Genomic DNA, 10,431 nt, shown 5'->3' on the forward strand with positions numbered 1-10,431 from the left:
ATGTAATTTGATTCTTGCCTTCACATGAAGACCTTAACCTTGAAGAGGACAATGTGCTTAACTTTTAATATACCAGTTTAAGAGATGTAATGATTGCTGCCATTTTTCCACAATGGGAAAAAAAACCTATAATGAAGATGACCAGGATTCTGGGTCATAACCTGTGAAGAACCTTTCCCAGTCACTGTTACCATGCACATATTTTTTTCACCATTAATCCAATAGCTTTTTAAATCAAGGACCCCAGCATTAAGGCTGATTTATCAGTGGGAGTAAAACATTCCATTTATAAAGTTCTGCAAACTGCCATTTGTGATTCAGGCTGCATTTTCATACATCTTAACTGTTCAAGGGCTCCATGGAATTTATTTGCCTCAGACATTGTTTATTTCTCTCTTAAAAGTGAATTATTTACTTCAGAGAGGATTTTTAACATTTGCCTTAAGAGAAATATTTAACTCACTCCATATATCAATTAGAACTTAACCCTGAAGCACCTTCATAGTTTTTTGTACTTTGTCTTATTTTATTTGTATACCTTATATGATTATACCATGTATAATAAATATGAGCAAAATTAACTAGAGAGAATTTTTATTTTATTTGAAAAAAAACATGTAGATAATCAGTATAGTGAAGTTTCTGGATTCTGTTTTCAGATATCAAAAATAATTTTAAAACAGCAATACCAGAATTCATTGTTTAGAAAACTTTTCTTCAAAAGAATAGATTTATCCACAATTCCCACAAGAATAATTTGTCAAACATGCAGTCTGATCTTCAGCATATCTACTAAAATAAAATCTACTGAGTTCAATGCATTTTAAAAGTTTTATTCCCATACACATTCAGTTCAGTAGGGTTTTATTTCAAGTACTGTGAAGAATCAAAGGGAGCAGTTCACTCCAATCACTCAGCCTAAACATTCTTAGAATTATTTTACATTTTATTAATGAAGACACTATCTATTATTATTATTAATGAATCACCTCATCCCGGCCAATGCCGGGCTCTAGTGAAATAGATGGGAATGCACATGCTTCATCGTAATGAATGGGAGTTGCATGCATCGATTTCAACAAGACATGCATAAGAGAACTTCCAAATGGTTGTTGTCTAGCAGTGGCATCCTAACTAAGTTATACCCTCCTAACCCCATGGACTTCAATAGACTCAGAAGGATGCAGTTCTGCTTAGGACGGCACTGTGTTTAGCATGGGGTTTTAATGCCACACCTCACCCAGTAGTGCCTCATACTGTGATCAGATTTCCAGTGCTCTCTTCAGCCCAACCACTTCTCTCTATGGGCAAGCCAGGAGTGCTCTAGTACTGCTTGAGTTCCACAAAAACATCTGGATGGCCACAAACTGTTCAGAACAGAAGCAGGGGAATGGCTGATACTTAAACAGCTACCAAGGTGCCATAGGGTGCCATTCAAAGATGTTGCTGAGACTGACATGCTAAGCAAGAGCCCAAAGATCTAATATGTATTTCAAAGTTATTTTGACCACTTTACCAGGACACTCTTACATAGCTAAAGTTTGATAATGACCAAAACCTGTTATACTAGGCTGTTTTTACACACATCCAGGCCTTTTTTGTAGGGGGAAGGAGCCCAGAAGGAACTCATTTGCATATTAGGCCACACCCCTGATGCCAAACCAGCTGGAACAGCATTCCTGTGTGTTCCTGCTGAAAAAAATCCCTGCACATATCAGTGAGCTGCACTGATCAGCTGGGTCTGATTCCCAGTATGAAAACAAAATCTGCAGTGGCAACAATGTGCATTCATTTTTTGTTTCAAATTCTCCCCTACACTAATAGTATTCACATAAAAATAAAAAGCTCAAAGAGGCTGAAATATACTTCTGGGAGTCAAAAACAAAAACACTCTAATTCCTGTTGCCAATCACAGAATGTCACTGTAGCTAGATTTTGATGTATACCACATTTTATTCACCATACACCAAATCTATAGGATTCGGATATCAAACATCTACAGATTATAAATGAAGAGCCCCCCAACTCTGGATCCTGTGGGAACTTCTGAAATTTTGCAGAAGGCTAGCAAATGCTACCACAAAATAGCTGCCATAGGTGCAAGTCATTGGAGGTTACCAAAATTTTTGCTTTTCCATAACAAAGGAAATACATTTGAGTTGGGGGGGAGGGGTTCTTGAAGTTTTTTTTAATCTCTCTGGGAATCCAGAATCATTTACAAAAAACAGGGTTGAATCCAGATTAAATTTGCCAACAATGAAATGGAAATTTCCTGCCTCTTCCCTCCCATTACAGCTTACTGATCTCCATGAAATGCTGTCCCTTGGGGATAAAGTGACCCTGAAAAAAAAATGAGGAGTTTGTCACCTTCACCCTTGGAATGGGATGCTGGTCCCTATAACCTAGGTCAGATCCTAGGGATCCTCCTTGACCTTCCCTCATGAGCTTCACTCACCCTCCTCCAGTTCACACCTCTGTGCCTGCTGGGAGACTCAACCAGCATTTCAGTCTTGCTCTGGCTCCACTCTCTGTGCACCACTCTTGCCTGCTTCTTCCTTGGTCAAACCTTCCTGTGCAGCAGCCAGTGTTTCCTCCATGGTTGCTTCCCTGTATTTCCTCACTTTGGCCACCTTCCTTCTGGTCTCCTGCTGGCTGCTAGCTGATTAGTCCATTGCTGTGACTTCCAGCTCTTCTATTTCCCAGCTGAACTTCTCTCTCTGTACCTTTCTGGCATTCAAAGATAGTAGAGACCCCACCAGAGACCTGACTTTTCCCTCCTCCCTCTAGTTGCCACCATCTTTTAATGTCACCCTTCACCCAGGAGTGCCTCACACTCTCATCAGATGGCCACAGATTTGTAGTGGGAAGGTGAAGTTGGTGGAAATTGTCAATTGAATCTGGATCTAGCCCATAGTTTAAATGAACAAACAGTAAAAACTAAATACAATAAGGTGGGACTCAGGAAAGTCATGGCTTAGGCTTCAATACCTCCAGGTAAGAAGGGACACAGAAGCTCTCCCTAGATAATATACAGCTGGTAGAGAAGTTACTGAGAATTCCCCTCTCTTTCTAGTTTACATTGTTAAAACTATGGGAGTCATATCTTTTCAGTTCCTTCCTCCAAGCATGTTTTTAATAAAGTTTCAATTAAATAAAAGGTTTTTTGGGGGATGGAAATTTTCAGTTTCTGAAGGCAGCCAAGACACCTTTCAGGTAATAGTGTATTTGTGTAATTGCCTGAGTTTATTAATATTTATTATTATATAATATTTATTTATTTATTTATTATATAATATTAATTATTTATTAACGACATTAGCATTGTGAAATTTGGGACTTAAATAATGAGATCCAGTAGAAGCCAATAAGATGGACTCCATCAGAGTATATACTATGGATTTTATTTAGGGTGTTTGTGTTATGTCCTTTCCTTTTATTTATTAGCTTCTTTGACCAATGGTCTTAAGAGACCATTGAGCTGACAGCTGTATAGGGAGAGAATCCCTGGTGGAGACTGGATAAACATAAACCTTCCATTTTCCTTTGCCACTTCCTCTTTTCTCATCTCTTGCAATACTTCTCATGTTTAATGTCATCACCCTGAGGATACCTTTCCTCCTGCTCCATCTGCTGATGGTAGAGCTGTACTTGCTGGAAATAGTTTCCAACAGAATATGCACCTAATGAAGACAAACAGCCATGCTGCAAACCAAGCTGCAGCTAATGCCCAGACTACACAGAAGGTGGTGAGAGCTTTGTTGCCCCTCCAGCCCCAATCCCATTACCACCACCACCCAATCCCATTACCACCTTTCCATCTTCCCATTGCTTTTAGCACAGCACAAGGCTAACTTTGAATAGGGGTTGACAGAGCGACAGAGAGGAAGGAATATGAAAGGTCATGAAAGAAGGGAGTGTGGTCTAGATGAAGGAGGTCAAGAACTTGAAAGTGATCAGAAAAATTAGGAAAGGATCATATATGTTGCTCTGATATGATAGATGATAGATTGCTAAATGATGATGATGATGACAACGATGCTGATGAAGAAGAAGAAAAAAGACAGAAAGCAGACAGACAGACAGTCAAGAAGTAGAGCAAAAAGCAGGCACCAGGAAACTCATTGCTAAGTGCTGTGCTGGGAACACCTGGTCATGGAGTTCAACAGCATCAGAACCAAACATCATACAATCTGACTGTTCATGATACATACACACAGAGTCATTTCTTACCCAGTTTTGGGTAGCTATCTAAATGTGAGGTGCATGGTTCAATATAGATGTTGGAGGGGAAATCCAGTATTGCCATTTTTACTTACATTAGTACAGATGTAACACCAATCCCCATGGTAGTATATTGAGAAACCTGAAAAGATCCTTGGGTCATATGATCCCTTGTCCAATTGCTGTTACCAGAACTTTTTTTTTGAGCAGGAACGCATAGGAACACAGTTCCGGCTGGCTTGGTGTCGGGGTGTGTGGCTTAATATGCAAATTAGTCCCTGCTTGACTTTCTCTACAAAAAGCCCTATGTAAAACAATGGTGATATCAAAGGGTGTGACTTAATATGCAAATGAGTTCCTGCTGGGCTTGTTCTACAAACAAAGCCCTGACTGTTACTAACAAGTATAGTTTCTGCTTGCCCTGCAAAACCAGGAATAAATTATAGTTTGTAATCCTGATTTGCAAAGGAAGTGAAGCAGCGTTTGGTAATTCAGATGTAAGACTGCAAAGTACCTAAACCTAAGAAGATACTAATTAACTTGTGGCATGCAAGAGGGAAAGGGAATTGAAAACAAGTCCAAATTCCTTTCATTTATGGAGCATCACAGAGCATGGTTTGCTATTACGCCCGTTGTCACAGCAAACCCAGTTACCAAGACTCTTACTGGCAGGCTCCAGGACTTTTCTTGTTTCCATGCTGTCTAATGCATTTTTGATGATTTACAAAAATAGATAAGCAAACTTTCCATTTATTTGGAAAAGGCAATAACTGATGCCAAACCCTACAGCAGAGCCTTACTTGTGCTGCCAGAGGCTTTCTCAAACAAAAGACATAAGACAGTATATCTGAAAAAAGATTTCCAAGTTACTAAAATAATTTATGTTACTCCTAACTAATATATGTCACTTGGGCAAAACTGATAATATTACGCATAATAATTCCTTTTTTCCAAGTGACATGCTAATGAAAGAAAGCAGATGCACTTTTTGCAGTTGGCGAGTCAGTACAGTTCTCAACAAGAAATCAAGACATGAAAAGATTTCATTGAAAACCATGGCTAGAATGTCTGGACCATCACTGGAAAGCAGACAAAACTATTGCTAGATTGTGAGTCCAGGGGCATAGAAGGCGTACACAGGTGAGGTAAGATACAACCAGACAACAGTGATTGGGTGGAAAAGGCCACAGCTTTTCATTGATTATACTGCAGAGCATTGGCACAGCATAGAGATGGATCCTGGATTGGGCAACCTGCCTGCCACCCAATGAACCCACCACCCCAGGCCACCTGCTGGGGTGCAACCAAGAAGTGGCTAACCCCTGGGAACCATGTGGGTACCAGCTGCTATGTGGTTCCCCTGCCACCTGGTGGTGAGACCCCTACCAACAGCCCATGAGGTGGGCATACAGCTAAATTTGCTCCACTCCAAGAGCCCCTTAAAGGAGTCTTTAGAACCCTTGGCATGTGGGCATGCAGGCACCACCTCCCTACCCAAAAGGATTCATCCTAATGCCCAAACCACAACAAGAACTAGAGGGTTACCCCCTGGCTCCTGCCAATACGCCTATGCTTGCAACCAATAAACAACCCATCCCTAATGCCATGCAGGCAAGTGTCCATACCCCATTCAGATAAATGCACCCTAGGTGCCCTGTAGAGGAACAGTTGGCTAAAGCTGATATTCAGGTGGCCAATGACACACTTTCCCAATGATTCAACAACTTGCACATCTACTTTGCATGTTTTTCTCCTGGCCAAATACACCTGGGCAGGTAAAATGGCCCTGCACCTCTCATGATGCTTGAGGAGGCCAGACCAAATCAAGCAAGTATTAGGAAGCCATAACTGGAAAATTTTTAAGTCGACAACAATGGAGCACGACACACCACCCCTTTTTGTACTAGAAGATCATTTTCCCTTAACTGAATGACCAAACATCCAGAGGGCCAAGGCTTGACATGTGACATAAAACAGTTGAGAGGAGAGAAGACCAGTGCATTCTCCATTGCCCCTACAAAGTGATTCACAGCTGACTGTCAAGACCCAAGGCTTCTCCCCATCCAGACGATGTGGCATATCTCCCAGTCCAACACATGATGCTGTGTCCCATGGTCCACAATGATTTGTGATGACCTGAAAGGGCTGAAAGACACAGGCATTAGTGACCTAGCTGACCAGAAGAGCATTTGTAAGACCTGTATGCTGAAGACTGCCTTCAGCCTATTGAGGAAATTTGCTCTGCAGGGAAACCCAATTCTAAGGCCACCATAACAGCAAAAAGAGAGTATGCCAAAAGTCCCAAAACCATGATGCAAGCTCACATAATACTGACAAACTGAAACCTAGAGAGACAGGACTCATCAGCATGCATGAAGAGAGTGTCAGCAACAGGATGGCTGATCTGAAGATAATTAAACATAAACTGGACCAGGCAGGGCTGACCCAGAGGAGCAGAATGCAGGCAAATATGTGAACTGTGCCCAAGCTTGTCATTCCTTGACCATCATAGGCAGGCATGTACTTGTCACCAAGGACGACAATGTCCTGATGAGATAGGGCCCTCCTGGAACAGTCCTGTAGTGACACTGCAGGAAGCTCCCTGCTATGGAAAGTCCCAAAGAAGGCTAATATAAAAGCTGCATGAAAAAGGGTGGCCTCAAATGTGGACAAGGTCTGCAGGAGCTGCTGAATCAGATCAGAAAAATGTGAATTGTGATGATCCAGCTTACGATGATCCAGCTCAGGAGGTGAAGCTCTTCTCCACCTTTCCATGGTCCACTGAGCCAAAAAGGATCAAGAAAGCCAAAGGCCTTGCTGTAAAAGGATGTGGCCACTAAGCAAGTCCCCATGGTCCTGACATACAGTTCTCGCTCCCTCAAGTATGCTAAATAGCGCAAGACCAGAGCCTCTGTGGCTGGCCAAGGTCCCACATAGCCTAAGGAAACCACAGCAGATAAAAACTTGGAGCAGCACAAGAATAGGACTGGTGAGTACAGGTGATAATGGACCCCCAAACTCCCTGAGTGATCAGGTGTTACCAAGCATCCACAGTTCTTCCAGCAAGCAGTTCAGGTGTTGGTTCATCCCAGGGGTCAGCATGCGAAATCACTCATCCTGAAATCAAGACAATGCATTCGCAATGCAATTACTAGTTCCTGCAATGTAGTGTGCTGTGAAAAACGAGTCAGATTCAAGGCAGATTAACACAAATCCACGAACCAGCTGCATGACCTGCTCAGAGCATGAACATAAGGGTCCATTATACATATGCCCCAGTCAACCAGTAATTACCTGCTGTATGGGCAGAATCCTCTTCAAAGGATGATTCAACCAACATACCATCAGTATTTGAAATGTCCTGCACCCTGGGAGCCCTGCATGATCTTATTTGCTTGATCTGACTCCTCCTGGTGGGCGGAGGCCTCTGTGGAGTGTTGCTCCCTGTCGAACTGCTGTGTGATCATAGACCTGTTTGGCAGGCAGTCCTATAGCTGGGGCTGGGGCTGGCGCCTATGGGGGCATCTGCTATATAGTGCCATGGTTCATACCCATAACCTGTTTCTTTAATCAAAAGTCACCATGTCACAAAAGAATTTGCAACTGAATGACTGGCAGCATTATTTTAAGCAGTTTCATTCTGCTAAGTCTTTTGAAATCAATGAGCTTAGAAGGGTATAACTTTGCTTAGGATATCACTGTTAATATTTGCTGCTAGTTAAATACATTTAATTTTAAACTAACCCTTTCAGTGGTTTATTATTGGTTATAGAATGAAATGTGGATAGAACAATGTCAAAGGAGGAGCCAATATAAGTGTACAGTTAAAATGATCTAGTTACTTATCTTTAATTTAATAGGATAGTATCTTGTTCAAATATCTTATACTGCCAAAGAATAGGTCAGAAGCATTCTGTTTCTAAGTATTTACAGTGGTTTTTGCAGGACTATAGCCGTATACTATAGTTCAACAATAAAACTAAGATGTTAGAAAATTGTCAACTGAAGAAAATTAACCTTATTAATCACTAACAGTTACTATGGGAGGGAGTGTTCAATCCTGAGAACATATCTGTCTGTAGTGTAGTATAGATTCTCCACTGAAGCCATTATTTGAGCCAACTATGCCATCTATCTTGATCCACTATTTTCTCTGGGCTAACAATCAAACATGCTTTCTGTATTTAATCAAAATCTGAAAACCTGCTTTGAAAAGCAACCAACGTGGCTTACAAAATGGGTGTCCACACCAAGAACAACAGCACTTCTATCATTTCGCCTTCAGTTCTGTTAACAACTGTCAGCTGCTTTCACTTCCAGAGGCCACTTTCTTCTCTGTGATCAAACAGAAGCATTCTTTTAAGGTTATCATTAGTGCACTCAAACAGTCTGTAAAGTGCATATGGGCATTTTGATGGTTGCCCAACTACTAAAGAATTCTTTTTTAGTATACAATCATCAAAGACCAAGGGCGTTTTCGCACAGGGCTTACCCCGGAGTGACATCCCTCTTCACCGTGCAGCGTCTGCGCAGATTTCACACCAACTGCTCCACAGAGCCACAAAGAGCCACGGCTTTTGTGTCGCAAATGTAAACTGGTTTTTGGCGGTTTACATTTGCGACGCAAAAGCCGCGGCACTTCACGGCTCTTCCTGGTTCTGCGGAGCAGTTGGTACGAAATCCGCGCAGACACTGCGTGGTGAAGAGGGACATCGCTCCGGGGTAAGCCCTGTGCAAAAACGCCCTATGTCTTAGCATCTTTCAGGACAGCTGTACAACTGTTTTGAGGCTGATATTTGATCATAATGCTATGCTCAGCTCACATTTTATAATTTATATAGGTTTTAGTCATTACTGCATGTATTTCTATCATTCCTTGCATATAATTTTTGGAAACAAAGTACATTAAAAAATCTAAACAGCTATAATAAAGTTGGTAATTAGTGCCATTTAAAGTCAAATATCAAGAAAGAAGTACAGTCAAGAAAGCCAGTCACAAAATCTCTGGTGACTTTTCAGATGAACCAGATGGTCCCCAGATTCTTCCACTGCTCATGTAGCAAAGATGGACAAAAGCCAATGATGTGAGTACTTTTTCATGTTCCCTTTCAGCAATTCAGTCAGGGACCACATGCCCTGCAAAATTCATGCCCACTTGCTTTGCTTACATTACTGCTTTCTTCAGAAGTTTTACCATGAAGAAACAGGGCTTCATACAGATGGCAGCTATAGATCTTTTTAAAAATACCTTTGTTCCAATCCTGTAGGGATCATGGCCTCTATGCTAGGTTGACCATGGTTCATACACTTAAGACAGAAAAAGATGACACAGTGGATATAACTCTGTTGAAGACTGCACTGTTAGAATCAATCCTCTACAACTATATGATTATGGAATTTTTAAAGGGCTTATTTGCTTTCAAAAAGTCAGCTTTCTTGTCTTAGAAAAATATGAACTAATTTGGCTTTACACATGAACTAATATAATCTAATGATCCCCAACCTAGTACCATTAAAATGATCACACACTGAAATTTCCAAGCAAACACAAATAACACCAGGATTAAAGGTGACTTCTCTACCAGCACACCATTCTTACAGTTTAAATTATGATGACCCTATGGATAATAACACAATTATTATAGTTTAAATGATGGTGACCACACAAAGAAACTAATAATTGACTCAACCGTAGAGATGATTTAGGGAGCAAACCACGTTACAATGTCAGTGGCAAAGCTCTAATTGATTTTAATAGTTGCATCTCCAGTTTCCAAGATATGAATTGCTTTTCTAGCGATGTATGCTGAAATGTTACAAAACCATCGATTCATGACCAGTTTCATACCATATATATTTTGTTGTAACAATGCAACACAAAAGTAAGTGGGATGATGATAAAATGTAGTGAATCAAAATATAAAGCAAAATTATAGCAGCCAGCACATTCTGTCATCATATTATTTCATTTTTACAAAATATATTTGATATAAATCAGCTTCTCCATCTTCCATCATATTTACTCTCACTATAATCATCAACCTTTTACACACACTCCGTTCTTTCTATCTTGCTGCAGCCTATTGTCAAAGAAGAGACTGAACGTTCAAATCCAGTTTTGCATTTTCCAGCTCTGGCTTATTACTTTTGGCTGGAATGTACATTTGATTTTAAAATGTGTCTCATCAATTTTCTATTCTGCATAGAGAA

This window comes from Heteronotia binoei, chromosome 6 (genome assembly GCF_032191835.1).
Source record: "Heteronotia binoei isolate CCM8104 ecotype False Entrance Well chromosome 6, APGP_CSIRO_Hbin_v1, whole genome shotgun sequence".
NCBI lineage: Eukaryota > Metazoa > Chordata > Lepidosauria > Squamata > Gekkonidae > Heteronotia > Heteronotia binoei.